Source organism: Varroa jacobsoni, unplaced genomic scaffold, assembly GCF_002532875.2.
Source record: "Varroa jacobsoni isolate VJ856 unplaced genomic scaffold, vjacob_1.0 scaffold_806, whole genome shotgun sequence".
NCBI lineage: Eukaryota > Metazoa > Arthropoda > Arachnida > Mesostigmata > Varroidae > Varroa > Varroa jacobsoni.
In genome coordinates, this window is record NW_019213708.1 from 57,034 (window position 1) to 81,878 (window position 24,845).

The following is a 24,845-nucleotide window of genomic DNA, read 5'->3' on the forward strand; positions in this document are numbered from 1 at the left end:
TTAATACCATGAATATTTTTCCATTCGCGATATATCATTTGATCTGCCCTTTAGGTTTCTACATTTTCGCTTCACTTTAAGAAAAAATCTATTTCCTTTTTTGCCACTACTCCTAGAGCCTGCCAGAAGTGGTCTGATAATAGTGACTGACGTAATAAGTACAGTTTATATCAACATCTTTTCAAACTTCCTCTGTTCTAATTACGTTTGAGTCCAGCCATAAACAACAACGGTGGCCATCATTATTGCCTTTATTTAAAATAACATCGATTCACGATTTTGCCTAATCATTTACAGTCTTTCCGATGGAAAAGACCAAAGAAAAAATACAAATAATCAATATCTGTGAATGAAGCTTAGTACAAATCGATCAATAAAGCAGGGAAATAGTTTAAAAGCTGTTAAATCGAATGTTTTTATTGTTCTCTATCAAACCGGGCGTTCGGGACACGAAATGTCTTGTCTCGGAAAACATACACACCAATATTCCAAACAAACTTGTTCAATGAATGTTTCTGTTTGTTTCAAAGCGTTCCGTCTACGATTCTGTAGTAAGAACCCTATTGGGGTTCCCGGCCTTTCACAGCAAACTGAAATCACTGTTCTGTATAGTTTTAAGATCATTTCAATAGTGCCTACCGTAATCGACCTGTTCATTTCAAGGTGTTCTACGCGACTTTTGAAGTAATCCAGTTGTAGATATCGTGGCAATAAACAATCATTCACAGCGCATCTACCTTAGCAGATGGCAAATCTAAATGGACAATATAAAAACGAGTGAGCAATGCACACATATATATACATATATGCATTGCTAGGAGAGGATAAGGAATGCTTTAATTAACATATGCAATTTAAGGTTTCTCTGCGTCGTCCTTTCCACCGTACGTGTATTTTAGTTACGGCTTTCAGCATAGGTCAAGGATAGGGTGAACTGACATTGGTCCTTGTTCGAGTCTCTCTGTTGTATGAGAATATATATTGAGAACTCTATCGTATCAATAAATATTCAGTTTCGATTACTATGCTGTATATTGCTGAATATTTATAGCTATCTATAACGAAGAATTTCGTTAGGCTCCTTTTATTGGCCAACAACGGGAAGGGCCGCAAAAGACTGATGAGCTAGCATACACGAGCTAGCATGGTACTATATAACGCTTGCTCGTGCATCATTCTCCCGTTGCTATGACGCGACGAATGTTTGTACAGGATCGATTTAGGAAGATGTGCTGATCTCCTCGGACGCATATATTTATATCTCGGTAGAGGGTAACAATTCTACTTTTCATTGAACTTACAGTAGCATTTGACAGCGACTGATTCGTTTTGCAGATAGTCTAAATCAAATACTGAAACAAACCGTGCACGGCTGAATAGACAGTTATTTTTTGTGTGTAATCAACGGCGGCAGTGGCGTACACATAGTTTTGCAGGCCAGGTGAGACGGTTCTACCTAAGCCAGTAGGAACTGTCCGTTGTGATGGGCTTAGGACAAACAGAGTTCGATGAGTAAGTGATGACTCTGTAAATTCGCAATTTCCTGCATTATTTATTGCATTTCGCTAAGGCGATGCCACTCTGGCTAAGTTGCAGCGGAAACGAGTTCAAGAAGTTTTTAGAATAGCAGTCGCTGTTCTAGCACATAGCAGAAGAAGCCTACCCGATGAAAACTTCGCAGAAAAAAGGTGCCGTACTAGCAAGCCAACGACAGCATCCTGCCTGTGTCCTTGGTCACCTGTTAATATATCGCAAATTCGTGGGAAAGCCAAACGTAAACTTTGAAATACGAGCATTCATTCATAACAGAAGCAAAGGCACAGGCTTGGTACCAAGACAATAACCTGAAAAGTCATCGTGGTTACAGTTCGATTGAAAAACGAAGCGTTGAGGGAAGATTGAAGGGTGGCACCTTCTATCTCTAGACGCCAATGCTACAGATTTTTGTAGTCGTTATGGGCTAAATATCTTCAAAGCACTTGGTCTGGTTATGATGAGTGCACGCCTAATCCGAGTCACTAAATTACATTTGCGTCACCTCGGCCAGTTGTCTCATCTTTACCACACTTCTTTGGGTAATGCTCACCATTCTTGCGAAATCTTTTAGTTCATAACAGTCATTACCAAGCGAAACCCAACCCAGTTCCATTTTCCACGGTGACATAACCGCTATTGCTTGTAATTCCTCGATGATTTTTCGCAGGACAAAATCATGTAGGCATAATGTTAATAACATTAACTGTAGCAGTAATGATATGGGTGTTTCATTTGACTGTGGCCACAACGGTGACAGTGACGGGTCTCCGTCGACTACTAGCAGCACAACAAGCGTCCTGACTACGTAGTCCGGCAAATTATTTAACTAGACCTCGTTAAACAGTTCTATCTGCATAATCTTAACTTAGGTTAGATGCAAAAAGTTTAGTACTGTCTTTGACGTCTAGTCATTGATGTGTGATAATATATTTTTTGTGATTTTTACAGGTAAGCCTGGGTGTCTGTATCTTCACGGTAGGCTAATAAAGGTAAACAAACTTACAAAACAACAGCATTGGCTTTTGGCACCATTGCAACAGACGTATTGGCACTTTAGATGTCTAATAAAGAGATAACCTAGCCTTCCCCTAGGTGGGGTTGTGCTTTGACAAAAAAAATCGGTAAACCCACCTGTTGATCTAACAACTAGCTCGCTCGATGCATCTGGATAAACAAGTAGATCATAATGTATAATGCGTCATCATTTATTATAAGTAATCAGCTATCAATGATCGGTTGGAGTCGCGCCGCTATGACGAATCTAGTCCGGACGCCAATGAGTGGATGAATAATAATGCCCACCGCAGTCAAAACCCATTCATGGACGCAACAATATCATAATCGTAGTCTATCGTTCGGTTGTGGTGATTGAAACGCCATCTGTTGATTAGTACAATAATCAGTTGACGATATAGACGCTTAACTTGTTGATTGTGTTCCTAGGAGGACGGTGCCATAATGATATAGCAGTTACGGCAGCAAACGACGAACGTTGCCGATTCTTTTCGTTTATATTACGCGTAAGACCTTCTTTTATCTAGGCAGTGTGCTCTCCTCGGCCTGTGGCTCATGACCCTTATATAGGGTTCCCTGATAGGGAAGATATAACACCTTAAAAGAGTCAAATATACAAAGTTTCGCAAACAGAGTCGTTATAGGAGCTGTTCATAATGTTCTGGTTGTTATCCCTCATTAGAGTCGCACATGTAGCTTTTTCTACCGTTCCTACATTTAATATGTAAATATTTCTGATGGTGACGACGACGATACAAATACTAAACGTGCACCTACATTAATGATCCAAAAATTGTTTTCTTGTCGCTAGAACAACAAGTTTTGCGCGCTAACCGGTCGAAAACAAGTCCTGTTTATGCTGCAATGTTCCGGCAAGGTCATCCGCCGGATATGCGGCCGTGCTGTTTGGCCGCTTGGTCCATTGATTGGTAATAGCATAATGGTAGGCAATCACACCGCAATCTGTTGCTACTGCCATTTCCAAGACGGACGCACGCAAATGCTCCTGCTGCTGCTGTAAATGGTAATCGTCCACGTCCCGTCAACGCGATACGGCGAAACCAGCAAGAGGAGCGTCTACAACGTGAATGGCACATCAGTTGATATAATAAAAATTAAGGGCCGGGTCCCCCTGATAACTTAGTGGGTTACGTATTTGCCTGTTAATCTCAGGGACACGTTATGGTTTGGGTTCGAATTTGGGTATAGACAGACGGTATGTTTCGCGCTGAGAACCAGCCAGCCGTCTGACAAAACGCCTAACGATAGTACCGGACATAAAACTCGAAACACAGAAGCTTGGCCCTCGAAGAAGCTTGGCCCTCACAGAAGATTGCGCCTCGTGTCTTCATCTGTGCTTTATTCAGTGCTTGTTTCAAAACAATGACGTTTACCTGGATGATACGCCTTCCATGGCATGATTCTTGTTTCGTGCCCGGAAATAAGTTGGGACTTCGTTCACCATATTCTTCCCGAGCGAACCCACCCCCTATCTTGTAACAGTATGCAATGCACGGAGCTCATGGCCTACGTAATAATAGAATCATCTCTGGTCTGGAAAAATAACTAGTGTCAACACGGTGACAGATCAGCTCTTTGGCAACGTCAATAGCGCGTAGATACAGACCAACAAGACTGAATAGTGACATGTTATAGGCGTCAGAACAGAAAATAGACGAGACGCAGATTGTGCGTTTTCTTGCGTGACGTAACCCACTCTCATTCACTGTTTTTTTTTAAGCCCAGACACACTGTATTGGCTGGTTCACAAACGCTCAGATAAATGTGTGTTGGTCTGACAATGAGTTGACTGTCGGTCATCGTTGATCTTGTTTTTAAATATTTTGACTATATATAGACTACGTATATGATATAATATGTTCAAACAGCAATTATATCTAGCCAAGCTCGGAGCATAGCTTCTGCCTATAGCGGTAATTGATGGATGCGACCATAGTTTTTATAGAGCGCCGGCTTTTTACGAGCGATAGCAAGCATTACAGTACGTTCGCTCAACAACGTGTGTGTGTTTAACAACGTTCAAGCACAGCAACAAAATAGAACCTGACAAAAGTCCTTAGTGGAACACATGAAATGCTCCGCAGATAACACAGCAGTAAATGCGTGCAATGGGCATTTCAAAAAATCTGTGCCTTCTCCGTAGTAATGGCAAAGCTCAACTGTAAACAGAGAGGACGCATGACGTGTTTCATGAGTTTAAACCAGCCTCAATACTTTCCGATACGCGCGGTATAATTTAGTAAGTTTACGTTGCTAGTAATGATAAGTATACGTACGTATATATTAGGCTGACAACGGCAAAAAAAATACGAGTAGTTGTTCCTGTTGTTGACAACGACGACAATAGTATAACAACAACAAAGAGAAATAACGCAAGCGAATATATTCGGTTATTTTAAGGTATCGCGAGTTGGACCAAAGTACCAAAAGACCACAATAAACAAAGCCAAAGACTCTTGTCGCCCTCGAGAGATACATAGATGAGAGAGAGAGAGAGAGAGAGGAAGGAAGAAAGAGAGAGAGAGAGAGAGAGAGAGAGAGAGAGAGAGAGAGAGAGAGAAAGCGAGAGAGAGGTCGTTGATGTGTTCGGTAAAGCATACGCACACACAAACAGTTTATCGTCGGTGTGGGTTTATTCGGCTTCCATTTGACGCACCGAAAGCCAAGTCCACGCGCAGGCCATGACAACAAAAGGACAGTATAACATCGAAACAAAATTGTGGCGAAACAAACAAATGAAAATTATTTGCAGAGCAGCAGTTGGCTGGTAGTATCATCCCCCGTATATCAAATCGTGTAGTTTGCAGGTGGTGGAGTGTAACCCGTAACTACTCTTTTGATTGTGGGGTATTACGATTAATTTTAGCTTTGACTTAGCCTCGGTCCAACGTTATTACATGGTTTTTATGACATTTTTTAATGTTATTACACTGGATGGCATTAAAGCAAACTTGAAAATGTCGCGCTGTTTTACCTGCAACTTTAAAATGTCCCTTGTATATCAGATACTATCATAAAAAACTATCGGCCACACAATTATCTCATTTCCTATACGAGTATGTGTTTTCTACTAATATCATCTTCACGCAACACCGTCATACTAACTAGTAAGTGGGGATTTCTATTAAACAAGTGAGCGATACGTAACACTTGAAGACTAGTTAAAATTTTGTTAACATGGGGTCATAGATCAGATAAAACGTATGACAGAAAACACATATATCACACATTTCTGTTGTATGAATAGGAAGGGTGTCGACCTGCACCCTTCGGCGCTATCTGCATCTCGATGACCAGATAAGTATTTCACTCCATTCCTATGGGTTGTTACCACTCCGTTAAAAATAACAGTCACGAAAAAGCCACTTTTTAGGCCGGTGGTCAACAATATGTCGGTACCGAATGGCTCGTAAGATCTTATTCGCTATATTCTAATTTCGCGCTTTTTATACCATATAACAGATGTAAAGCCGAGCTAGTTGGTGAATCATGTTAAATCAACCTATCAGATTGATAGATATATATCACCGTACTAACTAGGACTTACCGTAACAAAGAGTCTACCTAATTTTTGTTCGTTTTTATATAAAATTTAGAGATATATTATTGATGTACACACACAACACAGTCTACAAACCTCTAAGGAATGGAAAATTATTTGAGTTGACATAGACATTTTCTTACCGCTGAAACGAAACGAGGTCGTGTCTCAAAGAGCAATTGGTACGCGTCCAAAATAAAATTGAGTCGTACTACTCAGTGACTAGCCGCGTTGAGGTGCGATGATGTACGTATTTTCGAAGAGGTTAGCTTTTGTTGACTGTCAGTGTGATGGATGAAAGTATTCTGGGCCCCGCTTGGAATTCTCCAAGTCTTTAACTAGCAATATATAATAACAAGCAGGTCTGGCCAGTTGGGTATACCGGTACTAGGTGCCCAGATATGCTAGCCATTGGAATCGCATTCGAACGCAGACAGCAAACAGGCCCAAAATTACTTTACCAATGATAAAACCCTTTGTACTTCTATTGTAAGTCTTAAAATGATAGTTCTAGGTTTTTATCGATAAAATTAAACGTCTCTATACAGATTCACACGTTAACATTGCGTTTACGACGCGTGAACCGCCAATTGCCAGTGATGACTTTCACTAATTGAGAGGAATTCTCATCAATCGTGTATATATCTTCGAGTTTCCCTATAGAATCGTTGTATACCTTACGTCCGTACACGTACAGATTAGAGCGTAGTGAATCGTGGTGTTCCCAATGGCGCCAATTTGACGCGATCGCGCGACCTGAACTTTTTACGTTTCCATCATCCGGTCCTTTTCTGTGCCACTATCATCTTCCACATAGACATCGATCGAGAATGAATAGCGATAAGTAGTTATGGCTCGCAGCGGCCACGGACTCGCAATTATTGAGGTTCGGCGGCGACAGAGGCGACTTTTAGCCGCAGTAACACCGTGACGCCAACGAACCTAGTGCAGCGTAAACGGGCCGATGAATCGTAACGAGAACTTTGCTGGAAGCAGACGGACGACAAAGCTTACCGGGCTATTCTATTTTATTGCATTATTATATTAGTCGCAGTCTACAAGCTACACGAAAAGGACGAGCTTATGGGTGTTCCATCATTTTCAGGCTATCCTTTTTCCGTACCCTCGTGTCCTTCTTAGGTATTTTACAATTCATTTCGTTTATTCGCCTGCTCACGCTGTAAAGGTAGGAGTAGGCAGGCAGAGACCTGACTCGGGGCTCTTCGGCGGCACATTTTCGTTTCTCTCATCTTTGGATGATTCATCCGTTCTTTCAAAAGCGGAAGTTCGAAAATGTAGAACGTTTTTGTTAAGTTCTATTTAAAACCTGTTTCGGCCTACCTCGTTTGTTTCATATTCAAATCCGTCAGCTTCTCAATAATCTCCACCTCGCGTTGGCTTGAACCAGCGCAATTTGTAGAGCAATGAGAGCAAGGAAACAAAGTGATGAAAACCCCGCTCGTTCGCTGCTACGTAGCTCTATTCTGTGTTCAAAGATCTCATTCTCCAGTCGCTTGAACTACGCTCATCATCCGTATAGAGATTTTGCTTTTTATCCGGAAGTAGTGGCCAGAGCTGGTGGAAGTTCTATTGGTAAACGCATCTCGTCTAGCTGATTCTTTTATGAGCTACGAAGAAAGTTGTAGATAGATCGTGCAGACGGCCAATAGCTGCGGATCTTGTAAGCCACGTTGATCAAAAGCCATTGTACAGCTTCGTTCGGACAAAGCTGTTCCGTTTCGTTTTGGAATTTGGGGTCCGAGGTCGCGTCGAGCAAACCCTAGGTCATCGCTAGACCCCCACTGTCGAAAGTAACGCAGTCATTGCTACCACGTTATGTTATTTCGGGGGTCGGAATCGTTTATCGGATAACCGTCGTCCGCGGATTAAAACTGCACCATGGTAATGCATGGAAAGCGGCTTTCCATATATATATATATATACTTCTCACTTTTGTACAGATATAAGATCTAGTACGCAGGCTACCTAGCCCATAAGTTGTCCATTAGATCAACCTATATCCTTCTTACTTCTCAACGTGTGCCAGTGACAGGACGAAGACAATCTGGGTCACGTCTGCGTCGTTTGCTAAACACAGGACTTGAACAGTCGCGTGCAGAGAAAATGGTTCCTAATTCAGAATGCCTTCATACTAATTCTATCGAATAAGTCTATTCAAAAAATCTAGCGAATTTATCTGAATTTTGGAAATTTCTTTTCCGTATAATATCATTATATAATCAAATTTCTTGCATAAATCTATATGGGTAACTGTAATAATAACTATTTGTATTTTAACGACGTATTTTTAGTTTGACTAGTTTGATGAGATTCGGTTTTTCCTGCGACAAAAAATCACCATTTTTACGTCATCGCTGCCATGGTGCGGCCTAGCATGACCCTTGCATATAATGTGGCCGCCGTGTGATAACATTCTAACGCCAATAGCCATGAGAATATCTCGATATAAGATTAGTGCTCGCGTCTAGCAGAAGGCGGACAAACTACCACAATCTATAATTCTAGGGAGTTTCGGGAAACTATGGCATTGTGAACTGCTGCAGGCATATTCCTTGTTTTTCTAAGAAGATCTGACACCCGTTTCCAGGTACGCAAACGTTTCGAAAATGTGACGGCCAGTCAAATGTATGTGTTTATTAATTGGCCAGCAAAGTTGGCAGGGTACTACATAATTCATTGGGGGTACATGGGGGGGACAATGCCACTGATGGCACACATGGGCAAACCAATTCTGGTTTCATGATGGGACTACCCACTCATTCCCCACCATTGGAACTAATGTTGAGGATGCGATAGAATGTTTTCATATTACCACACGGCCATGTAGCCCACAGTATATATATTTCGGGACTATACTGCAGTTCCCGACTTTTATAGGTTGTACGAATAAGGGATTGGCTAAAACATTTCAAAAATTCACGAACCAAACTGAACAGAGCAGACGTAAACGTAAAATGAAATCCGGATACTACTTGAAAATTGTTTTTCTTCATAAAGTTATTTGATCGAATGAAAAAAAAATGAAGACCAGATGTGGCCATCGCGTTACGTTGTTACAGCATATGGGTAACGGCGACTCCTAAGTTGGTGAAGATAACTACGAATAGAAATTCTTATTATATCGTAACAAAAGATCCATATTGATAGATATGTGGACCTTCACTGAGATTTATCTCGTGGAATATAATAAACATAGTTAGTTCAGTTATGATGTCGGTGGCATTATGGAAGAGAATTTTTGATTGGACAAATGTATCACTGCCGACAAAGTTATCAATTCTGACGGCGGCCACACGTGTCGACGTCCTACGAAAGCTACAGAAACATATAGTTGACTTTGAACGGTAGAACTAGATGCTTTCTAAAAGATCGCTAACGAACGTTCTACGGAGAATTTCTAAGCACGGAAAAACGTTATTATAGATGAGAATAAAATCTATCTTAGCTCTATGGTCGGATGTCTCCTCGACCGGGCGCCGTTGTCAGCGTCAAATTTCCAGTCAGACTAAAACAATTCCTGTCTCTGAAAAATAACTACACGATACTGTGCTTGTTAAGTATCTCACGCCACCTAGGGCAGCGGAGGCTTTCCCTGTTCGGAACGTTCTGACCGAGACCGTTATAACACTTACTTCGTTTCCCCCTGTGGTTACTTACTGTGCTGTCATTATCGATGCTATTGTGGCTGTTGTTGTCAACGGTATCTACGCCAATGCACACGGCCGCTGCTGTTCGTCGGTGGCCGAGTCCCGACTTTCTGAATGTAATGTACGGTCGTCTCTAGCCGCCGACTGGACGGGCAACCATCACTGATGTTGCCTGGCATAGCCGTAACTATTCGTCCACATGATATAGGACTTGTTGTAATAACGACGCAAGCAGCAGCCGGTTTTAAATATGGCTGACAATAAGCCCTGGCCGGGAAGTGACTAATTGGATTTTTACTAAGGCTAGTCCCTTTCCTCATCCATGCTATTCGTTTTCATCAAACTTAATAATTTGTTTGGGGCAGGCGACAAGCCGGCTCGTTCTCTCTTACTGCCTGACTGTCGTCACTAGCGTCTGTCGCCCGTTGAACAGCGTCCGGCATTAACCCGGGACTCCAGACAATTTTTGTTGCGAAGTGACTTATTCACTCAAGAAAAGAAAAAAGATTTCTATCCCGTGCCTCTGTTCTACAAACAAAAGTTTGGCACGCCCGCTCCTGAGATCGTTACTGCATTGTGTGTACTTCGTTCTTTTTCTTCTGGTATTCTGGATCGTAAGTAAATGAAGGAAAGAGCTATGCGTGAAACGTGTTCTACGTAATTGTAAGGTTAATTGACTCTCCTTTACTCTGTACACGCTTTGTATATAAATATGCATTTAATAAATATACAATATACTTGGCAAGCAACTTGTTTTTTATTTTTGGTAAGTGTTAATGTAATACCAGATGACGGACGCAGTGTATGCGTATACTTCATAGGCGACATTACGCACATTGTACAGGATTATCGGTTATAATATTTTGTAAGCTGGAAATCCAGTAATTCGTAGCCATTTTCCCACTGAGGCCCATATTGTCATCAATTATGTCAGGAACATACGATCAAAAGCATTCGGATGTCTACGATTTCTGTCCTAATATCGTCGCACCGCATTTTTCGTTTGCGCCCTTGACAAGGGCCTACATCGCGGCGCCTTTGCTTTAAGCAAACCGACAGGTATGATGGGGCACATCTATAGCTACAGAGATACCCAACGAAAGACGAAAACAGACTCGGCAATAATAAACACGATGTGTTTATAAATATTCAGCTTTATAAGCTTTAGTTATATCAGCTTTAGCTGCATCACATTTATACTGCACTCTATGCGTATTTACGATGTCGACCAATTGTAACAACAAACATTGGGTGGCAAAGAGTCTCCTTCTGTGTTTTACTATGGGAAGCTAGTTTATAATCTTTAACGAACGGTTAAACAGGGAAGTAATAGTTGCAGCAGTAGTAATGGAGCATCATTTTAAAAACCAACGTTCTGAGGCTATGTTTAGCCTGGTAGCAGATGTAAACTTCGAAAAAATTAGCAGTACTGCCATCGTCTAGAAAGCGATTAAACAGCCGGTGAAACCATGATGCTGATTATCGAAAAGAGTTATTAGGAGAAAAAGGTCTTTCTTTTCGTGATTTCGTGTGATCTCTCGTATGAAAATGCTCGTTTATAAAGGTAACGCGAATATTTAGTGGTTTTTGCATAATTTTTAATCAATTCTTTACATATAAATATATGCCTTTATGTTTCGGGTTTTACGACCGGCGTCACCGTCGGCCATTCCACCACACGGCTGGCTGGCTTCTAGCCATCAGAAGACAAACCGAGTATCTATGCCCAGGTTCGAACCTAGACCACGATTTGCCTCCCACCAATTAGCAGCCGATTACGTTACCGTTTAAACTAAACTACAACGAGAACTATAGATGTCTAGCAAAATTAACTTGAAGTTGTCTTTTTGCCGTTAACTAAAGCAACCGTTCACTGCAACGACTCCCGGATGCGTGGAACTGTACATATGAACTTAAAACTTTAGCACGTCCCTCTCAACTTCTCGATTTTTCTGTTCGCGTACTAATGCACAGCGGTCACCAGAAAAGATAGTTTTGACTCTTTGCGATTTAATACGATTTATGAGTAGGTTGTTGTTTGAGGTCAGCTGATTGAACTCCAAGCGACTGATATTATCATTCGGTGGTTCGCCTGTCATAGATAATCAGAGACTGAATCCCTCAGCTCTACATAGAAATACACAAGCCACTAATAGAATAACAATCAATCAGCCAACGGAAGAAAGCCTGGGACCGAGACTAGTCAGCACAATATCGACGGCCTCAAGCCAATCGCTGCTACCTTCGTGCGTTGTATAGCGATCGTCCTCAAGGACAACCAATTGCGTAACTAGCTCGCGGTGAAGAGAAAAGGGCCACGTTTTATTAGCATAAAAGTACCTTGAAATTGTCTTTAGTAGGCATGACCCCGCTGGAACTTGTAACATCGAACTGCAAAGTTTCTAGGACACACAAGGTTCTTCTATTTATCTTGTTGTCGAAATTGGCCAAGCAGGATACGATACAGCAGTGTTGCAATCGTCTGTTTCAGCCTACATGGATGCGCCCATGTCACGTCAGTTTTAGTTGACGCAGTCGAACTAGAAACCACGTCATTCTTAACTAGAGTAGAATACCAAATCTATAGATTGTGCGCTCTTGTTCGTAATGGTACCCCCACCGACGTTGCTTTTATCTATCTATCTGTTATTGTTAGGTATTATGCAGTAAGACTAGCTATAATACGCAATCCAGATAACGGCATAATCCGATAACAATCGACTGCCGCTTCCGTTGCTGCTGTTGCTTCTTCTACTTATCATTTGTAGCGATGTATTGCGCATTGCTTATTCTGGCCTGGACTTCGAGAATGGCTAGTTCAGGCAACCGTTATACCAATATCTAAATAGCGTCCCCGAATCCCTGCCGGTTCCAAATCAACTATTTCTATCTACAAATGTCAGTCAGTAGGCCACAACCAGCATGGTCACCGTTGTGGTATCGGAAAGCCGTCGACCCATCTACGCGATACGGCTAAACAGACCGACGGACGGAGAGACCGGTCGGTTCATAAGTCTTTGTAATCTCATAATCTCGATTCTTTTCGCGGCATTGTGGGGTTGAACACTAATTGGGTTACGAACCCACTGCCGCCACCCGTTGTTTTCACTCTAGTGGTTAAGGGGCTCGCCACAGCAGAGTTAGTAGCACCACGATACAGGCAGACAACGGTGCTGCTGGTCCTGCTATGCTTGCTTGGACTGGCTAGCCCACGGGCAAATCAATCAGCCTCTAAGTATTATACCACACTGCCGGCTGACCATGATATACATAAGGCAAGTATAGGTGCTTCTTGTAAATCCAGGCTAGGGACGGAGTGATACTCACGACGGCTTCCAGCGAACTAAGTAATTTTCCTAACTTTTTTTTTGCCTAATTTTCCGTAGCTTTTGATAAATTCTAATGACACTAAGCACTTAAACTGTGTGAGCTGTTGTGAGCTGTAAACATTCAAAATAAGTCTGGTAACCAGTGTTATATAAACTCGAAACGGCGCCGTTACCCAGTGGAATCTCAGTCTCATTTGACTGGGTCGGCTGAGCTCTTAAATGCGTTCCATACTGAAGGGAGGTTCGTAACTAGCGCCATATGCTACACAGCTAAACAATATGTATGCGCGGAAGGGACAAGCTAGTTATGCCAGGCTATCGGTACTACGAGGCGAATAGGAGCAATGCCACTAGCACTAGCTTCTATAGTGCAATGCCCTTGTCAATGAAGACCAAATAGGACCGACGACGTAGCCAAAGAAACAGCTGTAACAGCAGTGGCAAAAAGGGGTAAACACTAATAGTATCCATATAGAAGCGCACGTCGAGCGAGTGTCAAGTATTAGACTGCTTGCGGTGGTGTCGATGTTGAAAGGGGAGCGGGCTGCGCACACGATCGATAGGATGTGGTATTAGAACGTAATACATGCGCAAGGGGGCCGTCTTTGTTGTAAAAAAGGTTCAACCTGATGATATTTAGTGGTTGATGGCATAAGACATATTTGCTGCTGCTGCTGCTGCTACTGCTACCAGTATTTCTGTTGCAGGTGCTTTGCCTGCGATTCTGGGGTCATGGGTCGTAAATTTCGACCGCCTGATTCGAGTAGGGGAACCGACCGAATGCGGTTAGGTACCCTTGTACCGAGTCACTGGACAACTATAGAAGTTGGTGAAACTATTTCGAACATCGTTAACCCATGGCAATGAAAGTGGCTGCCCTAGGTAGTAGCTAATAAAGAGACAATTACTTTATTTTTTAAGCTGTGTTGTTAGAGAAAGGCACGTGATTACGGCTATTTGTTAGATAAACCGAATCTCATATGGAGGTGCGTTGCAAGACTGAACAGTTTACATACATTATCGGGCAGGCGATGCAAGAACCAAGATACCCGGGTAAGCTAATGCTGTAAGTATACAGACAGTGGCCGTGCAATTATCTGAACATAGATACTCGTAACCTATTAATACTTTTACTGATATCTACGCAAGATAGAATCGACTATTGGGCGTTTACCTTTGTGAAAGACGTTAGTACATGCTCAGCCTTTTGACACTGTTCACTATTAAATTATTCGAGCAATTTCAAGTGATACCTCAAACAACCGAAATTGAATGTGTGAAAATCTTTTACCCCCCAAGCCCAATGATCGAGTCTACCATAAAAGAAACGACGTGAGATTTGCGAGCGTCAGGAAAAGCTCTACAAATACCCCAGCGTTCCCTACACTGAACGCTCACAGCGCATAAGTACCCTGTTCGCACTTCGTCCTCATCGTCATCGTTGTCTCCCGATTAAACAGCACAATAGGCACTGATGATAAGAGGTAACCCATGTACAACTAGCTTAAAATTGTTTCCGGTTTGTCGTTCGCCTCATTTAGTCAAACGCGCTTGAAAGGATCAAAGCGGTGCAGATCCCAAACCAAGACAGCCATGCGTTAACGATTGGTACCCGCTGGCCACGAATTGGTTCCATTTTGAATCGGTCAGTGTATTTACGGTACATCCTCAGAGATATTGTCTAAGGTTCGTTATCAACTCTCGGGCAGAAAACTTTTTCGCCTGCCGTTCCCCTGTTTTGCCGGGACTTTCCTCCGTTCTTAATCTCGTTAGCAGGACTTGCTTGCACGGCAAAGACCGCCCGTCTGGACGAACCCATCTACGTGTTCCCAGAGATTGCGGGAACGCAAAGACGAATAGGACCCACTTGAAGCTTGTGGGGGAAACGGAGAAAGGGAGGCTTGAGCCGTCTTGTTCCTCGTCATCGTCGATGGCAGCAACCGTTTTCATTTTTTCCATTTTCCTCCATCAGCTTTGATCTCGTCTCACACAATCGCAACGCTCGTGAAAATTTCACTTTGTTGAGGCTGCCTACATCTAGCGATGTATAAGATATCAACTCAAATATTTCGACATTGCATAGATAGCGCAGATGTTACGGAGGTACTAACAGGCGCAAATAAGGGTTTAGGGCCTTGCCGTTTAAGGCTGGAGCACCATTCTTTGGTTTTGATGTTGAATAGCGATCGCCGATTTCGGTATTGCCGTATCGATCCCGCTAACTATTAGTGACGGGACGTAAGCCAAGGTGATCTTTCAGACGAAAAAGCTATAGTATGAAAGGAAGCAAAAACAGTTACTACGCACTATACCAATCGTGTCCTTATAAACAGCAATGGTGATGTATTTAAATCTAGTACTGGAAAAATTTCTGGACCTCGCTTTTAACTATCTTTGAAGAGACGATCTGGGCTATTCAACACATAATAAGAAAAAAGCTCTACGTGCAACAAGTTTCGACCAAATATCAAAAATTTTAAAGCAGAAAAGTCGAAGTTGTCTAAGCACGGTAGTTACCATTACAGTTTTCGCCTTGGATAAACGATCATGAAGAGGATGAAAGACGATGAAGCCAATGCAGACTGTCAATCTCACAGCGCAATCGCTGCAAGTTTATATGAATGCGACTTTATAAGCTGTTAATGGCTTCGTACACTAGCTAAACGCTATAGAGAAGCTTTCTTTATCGGCCGCTGAACAGACTGGTTTATGCTCAGTCCCTCGGAAGAACAGTTAATCAAAGCCAATGCCGTCAGACCTCAGTACGGTCGTTAAATTCGCCAGCAGGGAAGCAATAACCTGAAACGCTAAAGAAAAGAGGCAGTCCCACACATGTCAGAGTATGTGGTAAACTTGCGCCTGAAAGGAGCGCTGTTACACAGCCACGCTCCCGCTTATTTATAAGGGGGATTCCGTTAACATCAGCAGTGGAAAAAACAGTTGCGCCTGTAGGCAATCTTTGCCACAAAATCAACATGTACCAACACACAGTCACCCACTCAGATATATATGATACTGTAACGTGCGGTCCACGTGGCGCCAGTAGTAGTTTATTTTTTCGTGTCGGACCCGCGCATTTCAAAATTATCAACTCGCAATGAACGCAAAAGTCGACTCGCCTTATGTCACCATGGGCAGGGTGCAAAAGGATGCAAGTATCGCTGAAAATTAATAAAAACGTATCGTATGCGACGTTCTTGCATTGCATGCTCTCCTTTCATTAGTATCAATTATATCTATACAGCCTGTCTAATTTCGTTCTCATTTAGATAAACATTCATGGAGCAATACGCTATAGTGACGACCGTCAAACGACGCCGGTCGTCACCGGCAGCGTTCGCAGGTAATTTGCCCCATTGTATTCAACTGGCAATTGTGACTAGTTCGCTCCCGTGTCGAAAGCTACGTTTTTGTAACTAGCAAGCGACGCCAAGTGCATTGTTTGTCAAGTAAAAGAGAACGAACGTTTCCTACCAGTACGTATAGTCTACGGGGGTTAGGGTCGCTTATAGCGTTATTGATTGAAGAAGTCCGTGAGTCTTCGGATACGATCGATAGAGCACCAAATTATTGTATGGTGCTAACGTAATGATTTCGTCAATCGCATTCTAATTTCCGCTTTGCATGACTTCTATCACTAACATTCTCTGCGTTCGTAATAGTTAAACTAAGCACGGACAAAAAAGAGAGTCAAGTCTGAACTTCATTTGAATTCTCCTTTTTTTTTTCATTTCAGGTAAGTTCAATCCCCTCGTCTATTGCCACTATTTGTAACCTTTGCCCTTTACATCCTCATAGCTATCAGGCTTCTTCATCTGGTGAGGTTTACGTACAACAGCGATGGGCTTCCTTGTTTATGCCATATGATTTAAGTATTTATGCCGCGACACCAGCAGAGGTTACAACAACAGCAGCAAGAATAACTTTAAAAGTAAAAAGCATAATTCTTTTCTCTGTCCTAGTTTATTTAGAAGATTAGTTTATTAATGTACTATGTAAATAGATACAGAAATACGTATATTAAAACACACTGATGTCAACGTACGCGGGATAAAATTCATAATCATTGATGCCGCTCACTCTGATTGCACTCGCTTTCATTAGTTTCAAGCTTTTCTTCTCGCCAAGTCGTCACCAACGCTGCCTTTCTTGTTAGCTTTTTCCTGCATCGATACCTATTCTGTTGAGTCCTGCTTGCCATTTACATTGACATTTACGGGAAACTCAGCTGTCCGGTTAGTGACCCGTGGCCGTAGGTTCACCGTTTTGAGAAATCAAAATCAAAAATTGGGAAATTTGCATTGCATAGAATATTCCCCCTCCTTTTTCCTTTCCGTTCCCTTCGTTTGGTCCGGGATTTGCTTTCACTACCTGTCGCCGTTTCTTTTCCCTTATTATTCTGCCTTTCGGTACAACGACGCGTCTCAGGTCAAAACAAGACATGGACCGGGCCTTAGCTGAATATCGGGACGCGTGCCATCGGCAGTACGACCAGAATGAGCAGCAAGCATGTGCATTTCCTAGCGTCTCCTCTCGCTGTTATCTGGCCCTAACTCGACCACATTTTCGGCTACTTCACTGATTCGAATTATACATTTTCATTCCTCTGAAATGTCTGGCTTTTGCCTCCTATATGATAGCAGCGGCAACGACGGTAACCGCGCGATGAGGGATGAAGAAACGAGGTAATTGCGGCGTCGAATTTCTATAGGAGTTTTCGTTATAGTAGTTTAGCTGATTCTATTACAGACGTGTTGATGGGAGATCACACCAAAGACTGAAAGGCGGTGGGATAGTGAGACCTATCGGCACAAGTTCTCGTTGTTGGTTGCTGTGTATTTGTAATGGAGTCTTCAATGCTTAGTACAATCCCCGACCGCTAGTCGGAGGTCGTCGCTTTTCTTTAAATGAGTCAGACATTTAGTCGCTAGCCGTCTCAGAATTTGTCTACCCCTTATGGAATTCCCCCCCCCCCCCCGGTTTGATCCAAATGGGACCGACGATGACACCCCTTGAAATGGGGTTCAAAGTTCAGTCATAGTAAGCCTTTCTTGCTCTCTTTTCAGTAGATGGTATTTGTGGTATCAATGCGTAAAAACGAAACACAAAGCGTTACCTGGGATTTCACATCCGATATTTCGATGTTGATCAATCATTTAGCAATCATCTTCTACGGTCTGGCACTACATGAAAGTCATTCATATTCTAACTTGGTCTCTTGGTAAATATTGGTTAATCGTTTTACTTTAAGAACTATTAGAACCTCCTTACCAACGCAAACCCATGCTAGTATCATAATTTTGGCGTTTGTACCACAGTCAGAACTGTAAAAAGTTTGATGAGACTACTAAGGAGGTTCTACCTGTTTTTGTTATCTGTCGCTGTTTATTTAAAACCCATTTAGAGTCATTTTCCACAATCGTCATGCTAGCGAAGTACGGTACGATCATAACCTATCCACTTAGACGCGGGCCGTATAATCAGACCTATGGAAAGCTGCGGGCGAAAGCCAGTGCGTTCCTTCTCAACTCACTGCCTGTTTCTATTTATATATTATGACAACCAACCATTGATAGATGGTAAGCGACAATCACGTTCATAAATGCGAATGGCACGTTACCAAGGTAAGCAGAGTTTGGGAAGATCAAGCTCACTGCGATCGCTTCTGTGATTGTTCTATCGATCTCTCGAGAAGAACCTTTACGAGAAACCGCTTCTATTTTGTTTTGAATGGGTCGTTTCTTGTAAACTCTTCCCTTTCCATAATATTGCGCCAGTATAAAGTGCCATAGGGGCGTGACGCGTACGAAACGCTGGAACAACAATGATAAAGCGTGCTTATGAACCGCGACGAACGGTAGTACTGTTCAGTCTAGAGGGTCTTGGCGCTAACGACATCGGTAGGCAAAGCGAGCCATGTCGGGAGCGTAAGCTGCTTCTGGTCGTAGCCAGGAACGCGGACCAGCTGGTCGACGAGGTGCATGGTCGCTTAAAAAGTCTGAGGCGTACTACATAATCGTCTACAATGGGAGAAATAGAAAACACAGTAATATCCTTCTATACCTCGCACGTAGCCTCGAAATAAATCTCATCCTTCCTCTCGGTTAAGGATACAATTAGTAGCTGATCTTTGCGTACGCGTCTTAAAAATGTCTAGGAGAACCATCAATATTATACTTCCTTAAAATCTTCATAAACGTCCGTAAACTCGTAGCGCGCCAATTATTTGAATTTGTCATTTAACGAGCTCACCTTTTATATTACACGGCGCAATTTTTTCATCTAATTCTTGAACACAGTATCCTTAAATGGTAGCTTGCTCTTCTACACACACGAATGAATCATGTCGCACTTGAGGACGAAGAAAGTGGCCTCTTGGTGGTGTATATATATATATACGGTTACCAGCCATTTGGTACTGCTGCAAATATTGTTGTGTTTCTCACTATGAAGTCAATATATGAAATTATTTCACAGTAGACTAGAAGGGCTTATCGCTGATCTTCGTTTAGTGTGCGTCAATCTTCTAAACGAGTGGCGCACGTGTCGGTGTTGAATGGCCGATATGCTAAGCCCAAATCAAAAGCTAAAATCAAAACCAGGCAGAGTCTGTTAGCGGCAGCGGCAGCGGCAGCGGGGACGGTCTGATCAATTGTCATCCATGCAAAAATAAATAGCGTCGAGTTTCATCTTCTTCAGGTTAGCTTTTCGTGAGGTTTCTACTGCTGCCGTTTCGCTACGTTGTACGATCATTAGAAATATGGTGCTTCCCGCTCTAAGCATGTTAATCAGCGACGATGACCCCTAGATGATTGTAGCCGGCGGCGCAGATCTTTCATTCAATCGGATGATCTTCGAATTTCAGATCTCAGTAGCAGCATCAGGTAGTGTTTTTGGCAGCAAGGCACATGTACCCGTCGAAAGTTTCCCTTTGCAAGTTTTAGCACTGTCAGATAGCCAACAGCGATAACAAATACCTTCTCTTCGAGACTGCCTTGTTTCATAACCTCACAGAATTACCACCTAAAGTACAAACGGGTGGTGTTAGCTCTACAGCGCACTGACGATGAAAATACTTTAGAGCATCTAGTGAAAATCTCTGAGCTATTTTCGATGTTCTGTCATTGGGTATGTCCGCCGTCGGAATTATGGGCTAGGTAGTGGGGTCTGGGTCGCAGCAATGCGGGCGCAAGCTACCATAGCTCATTCGTCGTCGTAAGAAATCCCCTAAGTAATAATGATGGCCAGGATAAATAGATGATACCTAGCGATTGATATGTGGGCCCAGCATCTATTACCTTTGTAGAAGTGGGGTGATTAGGGCCGTCACCGTAAGAGGCGATATGTACACATTCGCTACGAAGCCGTGTTTATAATGGAGATTTACGTTGCTCTCTCGCTAGACAAAAAGGATTCTATCGTGAACAAAATAGACAGTGATAATTTCAGCCAATTTTTTTTGACGTATACGTACGTATAATAATTCTGCACAAATCCTCGGCCGAGCTTAGCAGCAGTGATGAGACCAGTTTCGAATGTGCTCATGTTTTTGAACATTTACCATCTCAAAACAATCCACACGGTGAATGCCTGTGACAGCACCCCACTTAAGAGATTTCGAATATACCGGGAATAATATATAATACTGGGAATTTGTAGTACGTGTACTAGCAATCTGATAGAATGAATGAGCATAGCGAGATATGTGTGACTTTTCACAGAGCATAGCTTGATACAAACTCGTTCACAATAATCATTAGCGCCATGCTTTGGATGACCCCATAAATCGACTTTCGGGACGTGTGTTAGCTCTTACCTCTAGGTCAATGACACCTCATTCGATGTCGAAAACCTCCCTTATGCCTTCGCTCCTGTGAACTTTCATAGCCCTGTTTCAGGTAGTTTGCCACTAATGCGCCATGTCAGGGCTGCTACGCAATATTACGGCCGCTGACGACTCGCAGCGACCTCTGTTGTTTTTAATTAAGCTGGGAGCGTTACGTCTGTCAGTCTTCCAGACATTAGTATAAGCAAATAAAATGTCGAGCCAACTGAAAAAGGCACAAATATAATACATATTAGCGTTTTTATCTTTCATCATCTGCGTTGTTCCCTGAACCTCCAATTCCTATCACTAAAATACATATACGTGATCGGGTGGTCTGAGAAATTCGAAGGTGCGTGAGTGGCTGTCAGATCTCGCAATACAAATCCTAAACGCAGACAGACAGTTGGGTTACTCCTCCTGTCTTAGCTGATCGCGTAACAACAGCCTGTTCACTAGTTGTCTGGTTCGACGATCGGTTCCTTGGTTTATTCTCCTGACGGCGTTATCCTATGCACCGTATCGTCGACAGTGGCAACAGACGCCGTACCATCCCTAAGAGCAACCATTGCAGCTACTGTCCAGAAATGTAGTTGTTGATCGGGCCGTTGGTGGCGCCCTAGTCAGCGCGACCCTCTCCTAGTCGGGTGCGCCGTTGTGTTCGTTCTGTCAAATCAGACGTTTTTCTTCGCGCGCGGACTTTGCCGAGCGGCGCGTGCAACTCTCTGCGATCCGAATATCAGTCTGTAGATAATCGCGCAGAGCAGTAGAACTTGAAAGTCGAAAGCCGATTTCCTCTTTTCTTTTTCATTAGTTTCCTCTCGAAGGAAAACTGAATGAAAAGCCTAATAACGCTTACTCACCATCAGGGGGTAGAGCCAAATCAAGCAGCAGGTACAGCCTTGTTAATCTACATTGTACTACAGATGGACAGAAAAATATTCTTATAGAGGACCATTGTGTCGCAAGTTTGCCATTTGTCTGTAAATGTAAGCGAACAGGAAAACGGATTGATGGAAAGCTAGCAGCAGCAGTACGAAGTGGTGATAGCCATGCAACTGTGGCCGGTAAATGTGTAAACGACTACGCTACAACATCCAGCCAGGGGGGGGGGGGTCTGTGTCATCTTCGGTGCCATCTTCTGAACGGACTACCTCACCCTGTGACATTCATTACTGCTGTAATCAATTAGAACCGTTATTTGCGGTACTCACGTCGATAGTTCGGATTTCTGATCAAGTGTGATGTTCGACATTGAGAAGAACGTTCGCCCTGAACGAGGATAGTCGAAGACTTTTTTTTTGTTCTTTTAACAATGTTGATCTGTGTGTCAGGATACATATCGGATTTTAGTAATGCGCCTAGTGCAACTTCGGCTTTCCCCAGCGCGAGCAGCAGTGAGGCTGACGACAGCGCTCCTTCGGAAAGGTACGTATGCAGCTATCAAACGCGACAGCCTTTATACGGGTATCGCATGGAAGAACGTGTTCGAACAGTGAGCGTGTCTATGACATGGTATATTTGCTGTTGTTTTTTCCAGTACCCCCATTTCCTCCTTTTCCAGCTTAGAGTGTCGTCCGGCTGCATCGACCGTACTGTAATAGGCATTCAGTGAAGATTCATTACTTGAGCTGTCTTCAGTTCAGCATGTGCTTTTACTAATTAACGTGCAGCAACAGCAGTAGCAACGATGAACGGCACATAATAGATCGTTGTATCATTAGTTTGTTTCAAGATGCACGTGTGACGAATCAAACAGGATTCAAGCTCCGTTTCACTACACCCCGTTAGTTTTTTGGCAAGGCGTTGTAAGAAGTTAATGAGGCAACATTGCGCTTGCTGGAAATTGTTCAGTACAGGACTGATGAATCTGAGATAGATCTTCTCTATACAGAAAGCTGGACGCTCCCAGTTTTTGCCTAGGTTCGTTGATTAAAATAGAAAGAGAGACAAGTATTTTGTACACAGAGCTTGCCTCTATCATACATTGAGAAGCGACCCTTGGCCAAGAGTCTACTTTCGGTTGTGCTATCTCCCCAAATCATCTGACACAATCGTCCACTATAGTTAGGAATCCCAGACCTGATCTTTTTGTCGTGTGAAGCAAATTTCGAAAACTCCCGCCGTGACTAGTGTTTTTACGGACTAAAGCAGCTTTGCAGCATTACGAAAGGTACCTACTGTTTGACTTAATTCAAAGCTTGGACCAGACGAGCATCTAGCTCAGAGAAACTTCGACCCGTGTGAATATCGCAGTTAAACTTGCTTTTACAGTTTGGGCCGACGATTCCTAGTTGGTAAAACACAGTTACGATTGAAGTAAATTAGTAGGAAAATGAGGCATACATATCGGCATTTTAAACTTTATTTAAAACAACGATACCAAAAAAGTAACCCCTGATCAGATGGCTAGCTAACTTTTCATTGTTGCTCATAATAGCTTCTTGCGCTCACGATGATGATGATACAGTGGATGCATTTGTTAAGAATGACGCATTTTAGATCGAAAATCTGAATTAGACCCACCTCAGTTCCTATCGGACGCAACGCTCTACTGTAAAGACATTTATTTATCATTCATAAGGGTTTCTTGTGAGATATTTTACAGCACATTAGCATAGCCTTAGGAAAATTAACCCACTGACATTTTAATCAGTAGAAGCGTCAGAGTTGTTGCTGTGTTCCGCTGGAACGTCGGCTATTGTTGCTGCGTTACAGCTTCTCGACCTATTGACGAGAACAATAACCGGAGCTTGACGTTAACTAACTGGATTAACTGAATAGCTAAGTTTCAAATAGTGATTATATGGGCTTAGCATTGACACCGGTTGGAAAGAAAACGGACGTGTTTGCATAGTGATGGTGCTAGCGACGAAGAACTGGATCCGCCTTACCCTACATTTTAGTCGTTCTATGAAAGATAGATATCGCTGTTATAAGAGCAACAGTGACAGCAGGCAGTAAACATAAACACCGCAAAGCATCTTGCATAGGTAGCAATTCATAGGGCGGCAGTGAAACAAACAATACGGCAAGAAACTACCTACTAGTGGCCGATATAGAGCCACCTGCCGGTTTTTTTTTAATAGGTCGATTGCTGGAAGACGGCAAGTTAGATGGGGAAAGATAGATTATTGCCGCCGCTCAGCCCTGTTCCTAGCCACTGGCTAATTCGCTTCCTCGTAATGTATGTCAACACTTTGGTGACGTAGCGATACTGTTTGTGCGGCGGCCAAAAGCTGCTCAGGTGACGCCTGCTTCTTAGATGAAACAACCATTCTGAGCCCGGGAATAATGACGAACCGCTGAGAATTTCCCACGGTTTTGGTGACGTTCCGTCCTGCGAGCTGACCAGCCAGCACTGGGCCGCATTGCACAGCTCATCCCAACATTCGGCCATCTCAAACTGACACCAGCAGCAACAGCGTCCCAAACTACAGTTGCAGTGGTATCTCCCCAAGGGACAAAAGAACGATGTCGTGTCACCGAGACGACGTCACCTATCGTTGAGACCTGCTACCAGCGTTCAACGCCGCTCTACAGACGCGAAAGCAATGATGCGTATTAGCGATTGCACGGCGTCACACGGATCCTGACGCCCGGTAAGATGGACGAGAGGAGCAAGGGAGTATCTGGCGGCTCGGACTCGAGATACCCTGCTGACGTTAGCGGACCAGGTATGGAACAGGGTGCAGAGGGGAAATCGGTCCGAGATATGGAAAGATGAAACCACTGTTGCTACTTCTACATCTGGCTAATACAGACGACGAAATATAACTGGACTTCTTATGAAGTTGGCATCAGTTGTACACGTTTCCTGCGGGTTGTTGCTGACTAATGGACATCATGCAGCTGGAGGAACGGCGGAACCTCCTGCCTGTGGAGCGACTGGTTTCTCCTGGAGCCCAGCT

At 43.1% G+C, this 24,845-nt stretch overlaps 3 long non-coding RNA genes across 14 annotated transcripts in view; 1 reads left to right on the forward strand and 2 right to left on the reverse strand.

Moving 5' to 3' along the window:
- Nucleotides 1-24,845, reverse strand: part of LOC111263969 (uncharacterized) — an 89,302-nt gene that overhangs the window by 44,181 nt on the left and 20,276 nt on the right. For 10 of the 12 annotated variants that reach the window (XR_002682556.2, XR_002682555.2, XR_002682567.2 and 7 more), the window contains one exon: nt 20,926-21,160. The exons of 1 other annotated variant lie outside the window; for it this stretch is intronic. This is a non-coding gene — a long non-coding RNA (uncharacterized LOC111263969). Of the gene's footprint in view, nt 1-20,925; nt 21,161-23,283; nt 23,662-24,845 lie in introns of those variants that run through there. One more of the 12 variants, XR_002682559.1, reaches the window with a different exon arrangement.
- On the reverse strand, nt 2,726-5,092 carry LOC147753013 (uncharacterized). Its single transcript, XR_015312507.1, has 2 exons — nt 3,385-5,092; nt 2,726-3,147 (listed from the first exon to the last, which is right to left on the reverse strand). It is a non-coding gene; the product is annotated as an uncharacterized LOC147753013 (long non-coding RNA).
- The window catches only part of LOC147753014 (uncharacterized), a 60,719-nt gene continuing 57,050 nt past the window's right edge, over nt 21,177-24,845 (forward strand). Inside the window, exon 1 of the long non-coding RNA XR_015312508.1 lies at nt 21,177-22,362. This is a non-coding gene — a long non-coding RNA (uncharacterized LOC147753014). The remainder of the gene's footprint in view (nt 22,363-24,845) is intronic.